The 17,761-nt window shown below is 39.8% G+C and overlaps 2 protein-coding genes across 3 annotated transcripts in view; one reads left to right on the plus strand and one right to left on the minus strand.

The window, feature by feature from the left end:
- The window catches only part of NLGN1 (neuroligin 1), a 390,421-nt gene extending 374,207 nt beyond the window's left edge, over positions 1–16,214 (minus strand). For both annotated transcript variants that reach the window (XM_072343979.1, XM_072343975.1), the window contains exon 1: positions 16,036–16,214. The gene's annotated coding sequence lies outside the window, so the exon portion shown is untranslated. The remainder of the gene's footprint in view (positions 1–16,035) is intronic.
- SPATA16 (spermatogenesis associated 16) overlaps positions 1–17,761 on the plus strand; it is a 135,577-nt gene that overhangs the window by 27,338 nt on the left and 90,478 nt on the right. The window lies entirely within an intron of this gene.

The following is a 17,761-nucleotide window of genomic DNA, read 5'->3' on the forward strand; positions in this document are numbered from 1 at the left end:
TGTACAACATATAGATACGCAGGAAAGAGATGTAAAAGAAAAGGAGGGGGAAAAGATCTGTTCACTGCTACAAGCATCAAACTAAACAAATCTCCCAAGCTGTCCTAGCTTGACAGAAGACTCAGATCTTTGTCATAGCCCATTGTTCCTTCTTTTCCTTACAGTATCGCTTGATTACAATTGATTTCATCATTTCTGAACTCACAATATGAATAAAGTTGCACTTTCCCTCACGGTCTGTGCTGTGCACCACATTTGAGCACCAAGGTGTGAGAAAAGCTCTCAACCCCACAGAGATCATTCCAGACCCTTGCCTTTCTCCTCAAACCACAAAAAATTATCACCAATCCTGATCTTAAGAGTGGATTCCAAGGATTTTGCTGTATATTAAAATCTTGTTTGAGAAGCCTTAAGATAATAAAAGCACACAGCTGGTCTAAAATTGAATTAGCACACTATTAAAATGAGATATGAAATGCAACCAATGCAAAGCAGCTACCGAGCTGCAAAATGGTAAAGATCCCCTTTCAGATGTGATGCCCCTTCCAACATTAACAGTTGTTATTCTGTAATTACTTTAGATCTGTTTGGACAAAACACTGCAGGGGAGAAAAAGCAAGCAGTGGCTCAGGGAGTCCATGCAGCTCCGGGTCCACAAGGTGCTTTGCCCTTCCTCATTTCTTTGTCTTTTCTGGTTTTGCACTATTCATCCCTCAGTTTTCATTTTCTGTTGCCCTTGTAATTATGGATTGACTTCCAGCCTCTCGGATATTATTTCACAGCAGATTCCAGGAATGTCCCACCCCCACCCTCTTCAAAACCCAAATCTTAACTGACCAGAGACCACAGTTAAAACACACTTGATGCAGCACCTCAACAAGAAAACACATTAATCATGCAGAAGCAAATGGAAATCAACCTTGCTCATGGACTGTTCTGCCCAGCCACCCCTCCAGAGGGCACCCAAAGCTCTAGGAAGGAGGAAGATGCAAGGCATTATCCATTGGCTGCCATGCCATAGGGATTCCACCACCTATGGCCCCAAAAAGTCCACTGACCCCCTTCTCTTCCCATACCTTCCTCCTTTCCCATCTCAGTGGCTGGGAGCCAAGCCAGCATCCAGCCATCTTGCCAGCACTGTGCAGGCATGAAGGAGCTTTGGTGGGACAGGCTTCCAGCCCCCAACAGGCTGCTCTCATAGGCTGGAGGTCCTCCAGAACACACTGTCTCTAACTCATCCCCTCCAGAGCTTCACAACATTTCTTGGAGACTGGACTTGGTCCTGCTTACTTTGGGGAGATATAGGAATTCGGTCAGATAAGTGCTATTCTTCTTCTAGAGCATCTTCCCTTGCTTACCTAAGAGGTTTGTATTTTTTTTTTCCTTCCCTTTTTAACTTTTTTTAATTTAACCTGACTCAACAATTTACAGCATTCTTCACTGCTTTGCACCTTGTGGAGCCCCATCTGCGACTGTGAAACGCTTCCAAATCCAAATGTTAGCACTATGAATTGCAGTTTAACTGCTGGAGTCTGAGGATTTGTGTTTTGGGAGAACGGGAAATGCATTCCGCCTCACAAAGAGGGAAGAAACAACCCTTCTCTATTCACTTTAATTAGAGGATTTGATGAAGGGAAGGATAACTCTAAAACAGTAATATAAGTACATGTATAGTATAGTGAACGAATTGGGAAGTTCTGCTGAAGAAGGAATTACAACAGCAACAGATGAGCTCAGCTGTTCACCGGCACTAACACAGCATGGGGCCCGAGGAGAGCAATTCAGACCTTGTCCTCCATGCATCTTGTAATAAATGGGAAACAGCCCTGCTACCACAGGCAGCATGCTACGGCTGCCCGTTCCAGCGCCTGCCCTGTGCCATCCGTCCCTTTCCAAAGCCTAAGTTCCCCACATGTAAGGCCTGAACATGTTATATATCACAGTGGCGGCAGCAGCGTGAAACCTGCTTCATGGTGTCTTTGCAAACGCAAAGTCAGCTGTAACATGACTGTAGCAGTCACCTTGTAGAAGTGGATTCTCCATCTTCGTTCCCCCCCCCCCCCACCTGTGAAATGGGTCTAACTGAAACTTCAGTTCATCTCTAATATTTACCTTCCAAAGCAGGAGCCAAAAAGAGAGGAAAATCATGTAGAAAATTCAAGCAAACATCATCATTGAGGAATGCTGGTATGGGATTTCAGCTCACCGCTGCAGTGTCCGGTGCTGATATCAACAGCCCCAGGTCTGAAGCAACCCTTCAGCTACCAGCACAGCCAGAGGCTCAGCCTGAGCAAACCTCAGTCACCCCATCACTATGCATCTCCTCATGGGCAGCCTACAAACGAACCCTCAGCCATTGAGGTTCATACCCTGTTAAAATGAACAGCTTGCTGGGTACTGTACATCTCCTCCAGTAGGCAGAGGTTTTGCATGGGGCAAAAACCCACTCAGCCCAAATATATAGAAGACAATTAGTGGAGCCAGTTAAAATGACAACCAAATTTTTTTCCTGTTTTAAGATTAAAAGCTGAGGAAGTTGCATGCAAGTTGGATTTTCTTTAAACATTTCTCTACAAACTCTCTGCACGTGCTACAACAACCACCACTACAGTGATTTAGATGTGGTATGGTTAAAGAAAGATGCATGTGCTCACTCTAATGAATCTTATCCCCAAGTCTAATGAATCTGTTCCCCACAGGGAACAGAGGGAAATCCAAGAACTGTAGAGAACGAGAGAAAATGAATTTACTGGTAAGGCTGTAATTGGTGCAAATTTCCTCATGAAACTGAAGGTTCTTAACTCATGGCCTGCAGAAACTTTCAAAGTGATCCAGAACTATAGTAGTAGTTTGCATAATAGCTGAAATGATGCAGTGTGACATATGCTGAGATATGCATGTAGCTCAGATTAATTGTACAGCTTGCTGACCTTTTACAGTCCACAACGAGACTGTAGCTCTGTGGCAACGCAGAACAAAGTGAGGAAGGAAAACCAAGTCCAGGAACAGCCTGGCAGCTACTCCAGCTTCAGGCACATGTGAATAGTGCTCAGGACAACAGTTTTCCTTGGTCCTCACTGATAAGCTGCAAGATTTGTCACTACACATCATTCCCTCTAGAGTGAGTCATTTGAGCAGAAAGCTCTGACAGGAGACATTTGGCCCATTCTAACAGAAGGAACAGTAATACTTAGTCAAACGGAATAAAAAATGAAAGCAATTGACAAAATGGGTTCTACATAAGTAGCTTGGGAAAAAAAAAAACTTGTAGGGCTGAATCCCCATTCCTGTGTAAGTGGGCTCCGCTGAGGCCAATTCATACAAGCTGACAAGTACCCCTTTGAATTTAGTGGCAAATTATCTCCATTCTAACAGTTTTCTCTTGCAATTACAGATCTCTTTTGATTTTTAAAGGATGATTCAATGATCAGCCTTCTTCAGACCTTCCTTTAGAAACTGCTCAGCCCATAATTTTGGAAAGCAAATGTGTGAGGCAGTCATAGGATCTTTCAGACTAAACCCAAACAAAAGCTACTATTTACGGCTACATAAATTCCCAAACACTGACAAAGCCAGAAAGAAGCTCCTTATGGCTAAAAGGCAGACAGACATGGACAGAACAAGGACTTCAGTGGCAACCAGGGAGATCACCTGGGTGTGGGACTCTCCTTTTGCAGCTCCCACAGCTCTCATTTCATCCCTTTGTTGTCAAGTACTTTTCAACACCAACTCAATTTTTACAATACATATTTAAGAGTCAGGACAGAATATATCAGAAATCTTTAGCAGATATCGAAACACTCAGAGCTGAAGGAAACTTTGGACTTTTGCTGCCAATATTAACTGGAGCAGAAAATGTCTGGTTTTTTTACATTCGCTTGTACAAGGAATGCAATTTCTTCAGAGATGAAGGAAAATAAATTTTAGGGCAGAACCTTAGGATATATATAGTGTGTGTATGTGTATATATACAGTAATACAGTTGATCAGCACTTATCTACTCAAAGATGCCATTCTCTTCAAACTAAACAATAGAATTTACTTTTAAACAACCCAACAAAGCCTAAATAGAGAGCAGAGCCTCCAGTACTGTGAGAAGTAAAAACAGTCTCTTCCAGCAAAGTTAGATACATTTTTCATAAATTCAAGAGACGTTTCTCAAGCTAGTGGGAGTTGCTTTGCAAAGAACTTTGGTGCATTTAAAACGCTCTTAAAGACATTAAACTCCCACATTTTATGTTACAGTGTTCCCTAGGTAACCTTGGGGCAGGAACACCTCATTTCACGGTGCACATTCCCAAGATCTTGTTATGGAGACAATCACCTTAAGATATCAGTACTATTCAGGCAGCATCTTCTCTTTGTTAATATACCCTTGAAGCTTCAGTCATATTAAGCCACCTTTCCCCCAAGTAAAGGGGAATCCTCTTGTAACAAGTAGTTACACAGAAATACAAAGTGCTACAGGAGCACATATAACTAAAAAAAAAAATAAACCCTTCAGCAAGCTAGAGATAATTGTGTAGGCAGATGAAGATCAATGGCAAATCCCAGGGCATGGGAATAGTAATTAAAAATAAACAAACAGGAGATAAAAATAGAACTTAAGCAAAATATTTTCCCACAAGGGTTATAGAGTAGTCAAGGACCCTACCAAAAACAGCAGGAGAAGAACAAATTTCTTTCTGTTTTAAGTAAAATGAGATTTCTTCCCCCACTGGAAAGCAGGCTGCAACCTCCAGAAAAGCCAGTTATTAAAACCAAACTAAACTCCAGTTTTTGAGATTTTGAAACCGTTGTGATTAGAGGATAATTCCAGAGACAGCCTGATTCTGCAAAGCGTGTTGCTATGACCCCTGCAATGTACCTCCCTCTGCCGCCTGAAAACACCGTGCTCAATGCCTTGCCCAGCTCCTATGCTTTAGTTAGTTAATACAAAAATCAGAAACACAAGCTGGAGTGCCATCACATAAATGACCGTACCTTGACAGTAAGAGTGGGTAAATGCAGGCACATCAGATAGCGCAAGCCAGAAATCTAGCTTTAATACTCATTCTCTGTACTTTGAAAAGTGCAATGATTATGAATGGGTGATTCAAGGATTCAATAATTAATGTAAAGGATGTATAAAATACAGACTGAAAAAGATGCTCCATCAGGGTTTCTTGTGCATATGATCTTTGTGTGTTGCCTTTCAGGAGAAGGTTCAATTTCATTTCAAGTGCAAAATTCAAAAAGAAAATTGATTGGATAAAATAAGGGAAATTACTCTGCCATTCCTTTTAATTTATGTACAGTTTCTGATGCTTCATTACAAAGTTCTGCTTTATTCACGTAGCTTTCATCAACAGCAAACAGATCAGTTCCCCAAGAAATACCTATTCAACAGCAGTGCTAAAACACCACATCCTGGGCAAGTTAGGTACACCGTAATTATGCATTACATCAAGACAGAACTCTTTGCTTTTTTGACACTAAGTTAGTCACATAGTCCACAATAAATTGAAGGTGCAGTGTGAACAGCTACAGAGGATTCTAGACCATAGTCGAAGACATTTAGAACAGGAACAGCACAGCCTACTGTAATACACGATGGAGCACCTTAATATTCAGGCTTTTCACGCTGTAGTCTGAAAAATCTGTTCAATATCTACAGCTTCTCTTTAATAAGATCAGAGGCTCTGAGATGATCCGAACTTACCTACTGCTTAGCTGGCACTGAATTGCCGAGGTATTTCTTTAGACTTATACTCGCACTGGGAAGTGCAAGGCTAACATCCTATCCACTACCGCCTCAGGGTATAAAGGGTTGTTTTTGCATCCAATCAGCTCTTCCTGCATTAAGGATGGTAGTAATTCTTAGTCAGTGCTTTAACAATAAAATACTTTATGCTTTATTTTTGTCATTATTACTAGAACTAATATCCGAAATTCCTCCCAAATCACTTTACCCAGAAATGGCTTTGCGATTGCAAAATTGGGTAATGAGGACCGTTTTCTCCTAAAGATGAAAGAAGTACCAGCGATCAAGCACAAATTGTTTCAGAATTGACAGGGGGTGCCTTTGCATATGTACCGTTGAAAAGCCCAATCGCCCTCACTACAAAGGGCCAGGCTGTCACAGAGTGGGACTCTAAGAAGGCTGGGTGTTCTGCTGCCACTGAAGATGATCTGCTGTTGGTGAAGCTCTGCGGCTTCATCTGTCGCCTTAGAATGCAAGTCCAGAAGCTTTGGAGAGGCAAATGGCTATTTAAAAGTGATTTAATTTAGCTTACTGTCAGTCCACAGGGACTGCCTGACACTACATCCCCAGCCTTTAACAATGCCTTCGGGTACTTTGTGATATACCAGAGCAAGGGCACACAGCAATAGAAACAGTTAATGATTAGAGGCTAGATTTGCAATACCGAACACGGGTTTTTTAAAAAACATGTACCATATTTTAGCTATCAGTAGCTACATTCTCCCACAATAACTCATCTCGAATTCTGTGGCACAGGAAACTACCAGAAAGCTGGTGTTAATTAGGCTCTGCTTTACATGCATTTCAAAAGCAGCCCCTGTTTAGCATGACTCTCTTAACAAAGTATTAATGTGGAATAATTATGGTCTGAACAACCTGAAATCAATGAAAATATCCAAACATGTCCTGGAATAGGGAACAGAGGTGCAAGCAATTGCAGGCTCCAAAAGTAAATCTAATCCATGAAACGCTGCTCATTAAGTGACAGGATCTTACTATGGATAATGGCTTCAAGAACCAGTCTGACCAAGTATAGCCATTTCAGCATCCTATGAACGATAGCAGTCAAAAAGCCCACTCCAGCAGTTCATTAAATTATAGATTAAGTCACTTGAACATGTGAATTAAGTATCCTAAAGCCTGAGAACTGAAAAATAAAACCAGGGAGCATACCAGAGGGTTATACTCTCATTTGCTATCATACAAGCCTGTCATTTTTACCCTTTGATATTTAAGTTATTGAGAAGATTCAGAACAAGCACGAAGCATCACCTGAACTCACATCATACAACTATTACTGTGACATCTTGTCTGAATTTACATTCTGAAAATTCTGTGTAAGAGCTCCACTTCAAACCTCTGTGTAAGACTTTGTGTAATCCTTATAACACACTGCTATACTTGTCAAAGTACAGAGCTACATACGAACACAGCAACATTAATATAACCCTACATTATTCCAGTTTTTAAATGAACGTCAACTGTTTAAAGACTGATTCAGCCTGGTTCCATAACTGGTGGGGCAGAGGGATTTCACATAATACAAGAGTAAGTGGCAGATGGTATTGTAGAGTATGCTGAGATACTGGTATTTGTACAATAAGCATTAAAAAAAATGTCTAGATAAAAGAGGTATTTGCAGGTATGACGCACCTAATGCTGAAATATATGTTTATTTTTGGGTTGCATGCATCATGCACAGGTTATTTTAGAGGCTGCATCTGTCAGATTGTGAGATTGATATGACGCAGAAATGCAGACAGTGGTAAAGGGAGCTCACAGTAGCATGTAGGGGAGAGAGAGATGAGTATGAGACAAAAGCTTCATAAAACAACAGCATGGAACACAAAAAAAGCTATTTTGACACCAGGAAATCAGAAGGGACAAAGGGAGGAGGCAAAATGCTCCAAAACGCTTGAAAAATGAGAACAGGAAGTTAAAGGGACACATCTTGGGAACAAATAAATGACTGCAAGATATTAAAGCAGCAGCTACGGAATGCGACAACCAGCTAGGAGAGAAAAAACCTCAACCTCATGCTTCCCCTCTGCCCTTCATTCTACTCTAGCAATGAATGTTGCAAAGGAGCAACAAGACTTTAAGAGAGAAAACGCTGCAATGAAGCAGACCAGCACCCAGTTCCTCCAGAGATCTTCAGTCCTGTCTAGGTGGGCATGTACCAACTCCCCATTTCTGAATTGAGGGGCTGACTTGTGGGTCCTTATACAGCCTTCTCATTAAGGCAGCAGAACAAAAACCGTACAAACAGCAGGGGATAGCATTGCCTTAAAGCACCCCAGCCATGCTTCCCAGGCTACGTCACTACCTTTTTGACTGTTTTGAATGTTGCTGTCATAAACAGATGCCACCGTCCCTCTGGTTGTTATGAAGTTGTGCATACAAAACTCTCCCATATTTTTCTGACAGGCAACAGGAACAGAGAGTAGCAGGGGAAAGAGGAGACAGGTCATATAGTTTTCCCTCAGGTTTTACTTGGAAGAGATTCAGACAATCATGTGGGAATAAAAAGAAGTGTTTGAAGAGAGTGGCAGGTGGTGAAAGATTGGCAGGGCTAACATTGGCAAGACTAGGATCATAAAGAATATTAATGACAGAGGAAGAATGCAAATATCACAGCTTTTGAATGGAAAAGGAAAGTGCCCCTCAGTGGTGCCTCAGAGATACCAAGAGCCCTGGCTGTTTGAACAGTTGTCCACCCCTTCCTCACTTTGAGATCGTGTCGTTGCTGAGCGTACTAGACATGTAAGCTCAGACCCTGTGGGTGCTAAGGGAGGTGAAGCATCTATGCACACATTAAGCTTTTTTTTTCCCCCCTTTAAAAACCATCAGAAATAAAGTGAATTTAAACCCTCATTTTACTGGTGCATTTTGAAGCTCCTCAAATAGTCTATTCCAATTCCAGAGCAATTCTATAAAACAAAATGAATAGCACAAATCCAGCAAATATATCTCCTGCCAAGATGAGCTCTCCTGTTTTAAAATCTTTTATAGCATCTAATGTATTTATTTGCATCAAGAGGGCATTACGCCAGTTAACATCTGTGTTCTCTAGAGTTGGTAATTCTGCCTCCCATAACTAGTCATCAATTCTGTATGAAAATACACAACTGTCTTTCCACCATAGATTCTATGTGCCGCTCGATTTTTCCATGCACATGTAGAGAAATGTTTAGTAGAATACTTCTGCATAAAGAGATAAATATAGGAAGGCTTGATTTTATTTATTTATTTAATATTTTCACTCCCCCGGTGGATGTCATTTATGGACCTTTGGATTCAGATCAGATTTGCCATTACGAAAAGATTAAAGATGAAAACTTCTGCTAAAATAAACTGACTCAACATCTTTGAAATAGACAGAAATCTCCCAGCTGTCTATTGGCTGAAGATTTGGTTCTGAAACCTTGCGGCATTTTGCAGCATGCAAATTAAGTAAATTCACATATGTTTTGATGACGATTAAGTGACCCCAGCTAACAGTTAAATCAAAGCAAGTTTCACCAATGGAAGGACAGACATATTATACAAAAAGAAAGAAATCTGCCCAATGTAAAATAGCTTGAACAATTTTAAACATTTTTAATTGCCTCTCACATGTAGTTTTCCAAATAACTCAAATAATTCAGCATTAAATCACCAGGAAATAAGTCCATCCTTTGCCTACATACAGCTATGAAGGAGATTAAAAGTCACAGACAACAGAAAGGGAGTTGAGATTTGGGTCAAGATCATGAGCAAGCAGGTAGATCAAAGGTAAACTATATGCCAACCAAAACAACCTGTCACTATAGTGAAGTAAGAGAGCCAACTTTGTTTCCAGCATCACCACAATCTCACATTCCACAGCTGACACTCATGCCAACCTGACCAAGCCCAGTGTGCAACCACACAGCATTGCTAACTGGCAACAACCTTAAAAATCTACCTTAAAAAATCTCTGCCTAAAGCACCCAAATCTCTAACGTGCAGCCCTGGTATTCAATTATTGAGATGCCTGGCTTGTCAGAATTTGTCCTTTGAAACTGGTTTTATGACAAAAGCTTGCAGCATAACAACATACCTTCTATATAGATTTAAATTGCAATTAGAAACCTCTCCAAGACTTCTATTTGTAGCCATGCAGCCATTCAAAGGAACCTCTTCGTCCAACAGCACTGTCTGCTGGCTACCCTAGTTAGTAAGCTACTGCCTAAATGACAGGCAGTTCATAATTACCTCTTACAAACAGCCTGTTGAGTATTTGCAAAAGGATGACCAACCACTTTTCACTGCTGCATCCAGTATTTGCACTGTACATTCTATTGTCTGAATGTTTCCCTAAGAACCTTTATGGCTGAACGTTTGGGATTTAGGCCTTGCTTTCTGCACAACTTCAACTGTACAAGAAGATAACTGTGTAACACTTCAGCACTCAGAACAAAAAGATTTCCATGGAAGTGCTGTATGCTCTGAATATCCAGAGAAGAAACATCTTCAAATGATGAGGTCAACAACATGCCCAGCTTCTCATCAAGAAAACACATAACCATTTTTACTACTTCTTGTGAGGTTTGTGAGCCAAATTATAGTTCCTATATTATTGTCAAACACAGTACTCAGGTTTCCAGTTTATTAGTTGTAGGCAGTAATTTTATTTATCTCTTGCAGTTACATGGCATTTTTCCTTCGGCTTCCTCTTCAGCTCAGTGTTTTCTCTTGAAATTGTTCATATTTTAGACAAGAAAACGGATTTATTTTCTATTATATGTCTTCAATTGGTGAATATCAGAGAACAAGTCGAAGGCTGTGATATAGGTTTCAGGTTATGTGTAGGAGCCAATTTTCTAGGATTAATGTCTCAATAAAATGGAAGTATAAGTTCAATTTTCTTTAAAAAAAAAAAAAAAAAAAGTGTACCAGATCACATTGTCTTTCTCCTTCCCGACAAATCTTTTAGTTATTTTACAGACCAGCAGAGTTCTGAGAGTCAAGTCTTTCTGTCTCAATCACAACAGGGCAGACTTAATTTTCAAGCTTGTATACATACAGATTTCTTCCAGGAAGATTTATAGCAGTCCAGCTTCAGTCAATACCTTAGTTAAAGAAACAACAGGGCTTTCACACCAGCTGTGTCTGTAAACTACTCCTTACCTCAGTGCTCACATTATTAACTCAATTCATTCCTTTGTCCAGAAATCACCACCTTATTCAGTCTTTATAGATATTTCTCAAACAGAGGACTGAGGGGGAACCATTCAGACAATCCATCTTTTGCCTTCGCAGCTTCAATATAAAAACTGAAAACCATTCCCGCTGGATTTTGTATTTTAAATAGGAAATAGCACAGTTCTGCATTTACCAAAATAAATAAATAAATAAATTCAGGTGCAATCTTTGGGGGCTTTGCACCACATGATTGAAAAACCAACGCTACTGTGCAAATAAGCAGGAGAAAAACTGTGTTTTTTCCACTCTAAGCACTGGGCTATGATAGTCAAAGACTTCTTTAATGAAAAGCATTATAACATTGCCATGTAATCCAGCACGAATACAGTACTAGCAGGAATGAAGGAGCCTCATACTAATCTTAGGTGATTCTAAGAAATTCTCCCACACACTTGTGTCATGGTCAAGCTGTTTAGCCTAAATATACTGTAATTAGTGTAAGTAGCACTTAGAAATGCTCTTTTCAGCAAGGACTCCACCTGTGTTTTCTCCCTGTTACCTGCAAAGAGCTATCTACACTCAGGGCCATGTGAAGAATTCTGATACTTCTGTGTAAAATAAAAAAGCACTCTGATATTTCTAGCAAGGACTGGTGCTTCCTAATCAACTGACTGACTCATAATCATAGAACATTATTGCAAACAGCAACAATAGGCACTGTCACTTTCCCCAAAACTCAAGTGCAAAAGCACTCAGTAAAAGTCAAGTTTTGCCTCAACAACAAATTCTCCCAGCTGCTCCTAAAGATAAAATACAAAGGTTCCACTGGTCATCTTATAATCAAACATTTCAGCATTGTAGCTTGAAAGATAATGAAGTTGGTTTTTTGTTTTGTTTTATCTTTTCAATGTTGCTTTTTGAAAATAAATAAATAAATAAAGACCACTTTGTTGTTGAGCAAACTGAAGTTTGTTCCTGGCTGCCACACTACAAACGAATCAGCAGATGCTACACCTGCCACTATTTTGCACATCTCTGTACAAGAACAGGGAGTTGCCTTGGTGCAAATGTCCCTGTTGATCTGCTTCTGTCATCAGTGCCTTCTTCACAGTTTGTGCTGGCATACATCAATTCTCTTGTTTTTTGTGCCAGATAATATAGAAATGCTCCACAATGTAAATTCTGGCCACAGTCTGGGATATACAGTCTTGAACTGTTTACTTCTTAAAGTTTACAATCCAACATCTGGTTAAAAAAAAATAGTAACTATGACACAAAGTCTTGAGGTATATCAGTACGTATACTTGTTTGTTTATCTGTATGCATGAAGACCACAAATTCTATGACGAGCAATAGAGCATGATAGAGGCTCATTGTCCAATTGCTTTAGTGAAAACGTCATTAGATATTTCAATAGTAATCACTGGTGCTTATTCACTACCCCCTGTGACATCCCTAATTAAAATAAAAAACCTCTTATCATGCCTCTTTGGCACCATCTTTCATGGACACTGTTACAAGGGAAGTAGGAACTTGTATTATATTTATGAAATAAGCTATTATACAGTACTTTGGGGGCAAAGGCAAAAGTCATCTTTCTGTTGTAAACTTTGGACAAGGAAGTGCAACACCTAGCAGCAAACATATTGACAAATATTGCTAGACTTCTCTGTAAAGAACTGTTAATTAAACCCCAGAGCACTGCTATGAGATTAAATATCTACCACTAAGTTCTGTATTTTTTGAGACAGGAGGAGGCAGCAAGGGGCCAAGAAAGTTATTCGGTAGAGATAGTGCATGATGTGCAGGCCACAATCAGTTCTTTCCTAAGAACAAGGTATGACCAATTGCAGCGCTTGCTGAGCTGGACTTACCTTTTTTCTATCCCTGAGAAGAGTTAATATCAAATTTAATCCTGGAATGTCAAACCAAGGGTTCCCTCTTAAATCACTGAAGGGATAGCCAGTGGGTTTTGTTTTGTTTTTAATTCAAGTCTTTATGCTTCACATCTCAAATGGCTTTTCCTTCTCCTCTTTCTGTACCTTTAGTATAAGCTAAAAATATTTTTAATAGTGATTGTCATGGCAGTAAGTAAGCTAAGCTCTCAATATTTGAACTCCCATCTACTGCTTGACAGTTTAACATTCTACATTGACTCCAGCTATTAGATCCAGTTTAACAGAACACAACCAAGTCCACACAACATTGAGGCTTGTCATGACTCCATACGGGGTAGCACAGTGGGAAATGTGAATTCATTGGGAATGGAATGAGGACATATGAAATATAAGTCATTTCTTGAAAGCAGCAGTACCATACTTTTATATATGAGAACACAATTACAATAGAAACTCCTTTCTGCAGTGGGACTGAGGAGTAGGTGTAAATGAATTAATTGCTGTGTACTCCTTCCTCTAACCAGTCTTTCTGCTTCGCCTATTTTCAGCATAAAGCCTGTTTTACTTGTATTTTTCCCCATGGGTGATAAATCTTACCTTGAGGGAGGAGGCACAAGTCTTTGGAAATAGTTACTCAGGAATGATGCACTTAAAGTGCCTCTGTGCCTTTGGTGAAGTATCAAGCAAATGAACTTCCATGAATATCATAAGAAAACTTATTGATAAGGCATTAGGAGCAATTTTATCTCTCTGTTTTTAGAGAAGAAATATATTACTCCACAAATCACTCCAGAATTCAGTACGCGTTTGATTACATAAAAGATGGGTGATCAAAATAAACTTTCAATGGTTGTTCCTGCTTGACTTACAATATAAAGAGCAAGGAACATGATTTTATAGACCTTACAAAATAAAAAGGACTTGAAATCCAATATACAGCTTTTTGTTGTTGTTTGCTTCAATAAATCTGCATTTTATCTCCTTCGCAGGGCTCAACTTTATCTTCCAAAAAACGTCCATTTTGAAGATACACTCATCTGCTCCACAGTATAATTTTTTTTAGAGTGCTACAGGATTTCTGACTCCTATGGAATAGGAGTAAAAGAATAATATAAAGATTACTGCTTAAAACTAAGTACAGCAGAGTGCATTTGCCCCACCTTCTTGCCTTCCATGATACATAGTGCTTTGGTATACAGCTGCACTGTTAGAAAATGTATAGCCTTACTCATATCTGTAACAGAAATATCAATATCCTGCAGGTGTAGATTCATGAGGCAGGCCAGGTGCAGGCAAATATGCTGGGTTCTAAAACTACACATAGCCAGTCACTTGTAATTTATGGTTTTGTACTGACTTCTAGTTTTGCATCTCTTAACTTTCCTCAAATCATAACCCCAGATCATCATACTGCATTTCAGCACTAGGATCTATTATCATAGCTTGTTCCTGCATTAAGGTTACCAGTATTCATCTCGGCACTCTTTATTCTAGAATCACCAATTAAATTACTGCTTTAAATGTTTACTGCCACTGACAGAAAGTTCAGTTCATGTGCACAGTCCACAGCAGAAACTGAAGGTTCTTGCATTGGTCTAGAATTACACTATGAATTTCAATGTTCTTTTTTCACACATAAGAAATGGTTGTAAATCGCTGCTTCAGTACAGACCTCCTCATATGGTGGAGATCTTTATTTTTATGCAGCGTGGTTCACAGGCCAGTGGCCTAATTTGAAAGATATGGTCCTTTCTGACTTCTGCTCTCTATCAATATTCCCAGCCTGCTACTAATCACTGTATTTCTCCAAAAACAGAGGAAATTGTTACAATAGAGCTTTACTAAGTTGGTGTCCATATTTTGACGGACGCTCAGGAAGGAGGAAAGAAATTGGCATTTACATGCTGCAGTTAAGTTTAAGGGACTAATTATCTATGTTTCCCAATAAAAGATACTGTTACTTTACCCATGCTAAGTCTAACTCTCTGCTATACACAGAATAAGGCCAACCTGAAACGACAGGGATTAATGGCATGCAACTGCATGTGGTTAGAAATGACAGTGCTTCCAACCACACAGTATTCCTTTCATTCTATTTTGATTGCTTTATACTAGATCAGAGATTTAAACTGTACTGGAGTGGTTTGTAGTTCTAGCTAAGTTAAGAACTGACATTTTAATGGCACCTTTGGGGAATTTATATACACAAGTCATGTGACCCTAACCTGATGGCTTAAATGTAGCCCTGAGTAATTCAGCTGAGACCCCAGGCAAAAATCATATCTCTCTTCAATCTTTGAACCATTAAAATTCAGCTAGACTGTGTAGTTGACAGCTGTTTACTGTAAGGTTACCTCCTGCCTGCCAAATAATAGTGCTCCTATTGGCACCCTTCCACTCTCTTGGTTGAGACTTCCTTATAGTCAGAATGGAGCTAAAACGTTATGTTCCTCAGCCTGAAAAGGTGTGTATCCTTAAATAGGCTTAAACAAGATGAAGCTGGTCCATTACATTACTTTGGCTGGTGTGTTTTTTTCTAAGTAAATGTTATTCCAACATTTGACTGCAATATAAATGACAAACTGGAAGCCAGCCTAGTAACACTAGAAGGACCACAAGAAGATTAAAACAAATGACGTGCTTCTCCAAGGCCTCCCAGCACACTTCCTTCTTGAAACACCCACACTGCCATGGGAAGAAGACCAGGCTTCCTCCCTTAGTCTCCTCAACAAATGTGCATGAAAATTCCCTTTTGTCATTTTGAATCACTGACTGACAAAAAGACACATATCAATGAAAAAAAGCATCACTTTAAGGTCAAGAAGAAGGCAGCACAATGCTCTCAGTAAAGCCACAAGCCTTTTTACCATAACTGTGCATTGTTGTGCTTTATTTTTCCTAACCTCACTATCAAGATTACTGAAATCAGTTGGCATAACAAGAACATTAACTAAAAACAAGAGAAAACCACTGCTTCCTCAGTGACTGACCTGCTCTCCCACAGGCCATTGTGTTTTCAATGCCTGCCTCCTATCACAGAGCACAGACACACCTCAAAGCAGCCTTCCCCAAAGCCAAAGCACACACTCAAAGCCACAACTTTGAACCACTCAAATAAATCACATCTCACTCTTCAGCTGCTGTACCTCTAGATTGCATAAAAAGGAACAAAACAGAGATGGATTCTTCTTGGTATGGTTTAAAAGAAAAAAAGAAACACCTACTCACCCCCTTCCTAAGATGCAGACTCTTGCTCCCAACCTCCTGCAAGAAAAGTTGCTCCTGCCACAGGCACCATTCACCACCACTCCTTTTATTGGTCTCTGTTAATCAGCACTAATGTGCTCCTCCTGCACCTGCCTCGCTTGGTCTCCAGCTCTGTGTAGGAGACCCCAAGTCCTGGTTCTATGTGGGATTTGGCTGTAGTGCAGTAAGGAGCAACTGCTGTGTGGGTGTGTTGGGAACTGACTGGGAGGCAGCTGAGTGCTTGCCGATACTGGTAGTTTTCAAGTCACACAATACCTACAAAAATCTTATCTAAGTGCTTTGAACAGCACCAAACGTCAGCAAAAACAGAATGCAATTAAGATACACTTAGTGAATGCAGAAGACCTTTCCCTGGGCGTGCTATTAGGGAAGTATTTCTACTATAAATCAAACTGCAGAGCGGATGTTTGTGCAGCCTGCCATGCAGACCTGCAGCCAAGGCCTCCTGCCAGGGGAGCTGCCCTCTGCCTGTTACCCTGCATCTTGCTAGTCCAGGTTACTTCCCTCATTCTTGTCAGCATCCACTAGTGGTCCACTCTTCTGTTCCCAAGACAGCCTTCATGGGCACTGGGACCAACTGTGATTCCCACTTATTTTACTTGTACTCATTATCTGTCACTTCCTCCTTGGCTTTTGTGTTGTTGGTTCCTCTGTTTTCTGCGACTAAGATGGATGTTGAATCCTTTGCAAATGGGACCGTTCAACAGATGGTTGTGCAGTTCATGCTCTACTGAATTGATTGTTTGGTCTTTTTATAATTAGATTTTTCTCACGCTTTGTATTATTTTAATGAATCCTTATTAATGGATGGGACTAAATAAATAAGGCTTCCCTCGAGTGTGACTACTTAAAACAGTTAAAAGCATGCCTTCTTGTATAACAGTATTTAAAACCATTTTGGCCTGAAATAGTATCTTCAGCCTGTGCGTGTTCACCAAATTGCTTTGGATGCCATTATTTTTAAACACTTAATTAATTTTCTCCAAAATAAGACTATTTACTTCCTCTAATGAGAATTATAAAACCTGTCAGGCCTGAGACTTCTATCTTTAGTCATTTTTTGGAATTATGCAAGGCCAGAATTTAGAATAGAACATATGGAGGCTCCTCGACTCCGTTGGAAAATGGCAGAACTAATTCCATAGAAAGATTTTGCAGAAAGAGCTGACTTTGAAGCCAAGTGGATCATGGAAAATTTTAGCAAAAAGTGTATTTTGAGAAGGTATGAGTTGCTTGAAATGCTGTGTTGCATCTTAAACTTAACTTTAGCATTTGTTATCAAGAACACTATAATAACATTATAATTATCTGTAATGTCAGAGAATTTTCTGTTCATCCTACTTAAAGGTAATGCAGTGTGAGTCACTATAAATTATGAAACTGAATTGCCATTTTAATTTCAGGATATCATTACCCCAACTTGCACAACCTAGATAAACCTGGCTGGGAAGTAAGTTTTCTCATATATATATGTATATATATATATCTGTTTATATATACACGTACATATTTACACAGGCTGTTGGAAAAAAACAGACTCAAATAATTAGAATCTCCTGTTTTTCAGATGATCTTTGGGTAGTGCGATGCTGGACACTGAGACAAAGTTACCCTGCAATGCTTCCCTCCCCATCTGTTATTTCTCTCTCTGCTTCTTGGCAGTTTTTTCAGCTGACAACTCCACGGT

The sequence above is a fragment of the Excalfactoria chinensis genome, chromosome 9 (assembly GCF_039878825.1).
Source record: "Excalfactoria chinensis isolate bCotChi1 chromosome 9, bCotChi1.hap2, whole genome shotgun sequence".
NCBI lineage: Eukaryota > Metazoa > Chordata > Aves > Galliformes > Phasianidae > Excalfactoria > Excalfactoria chinensis.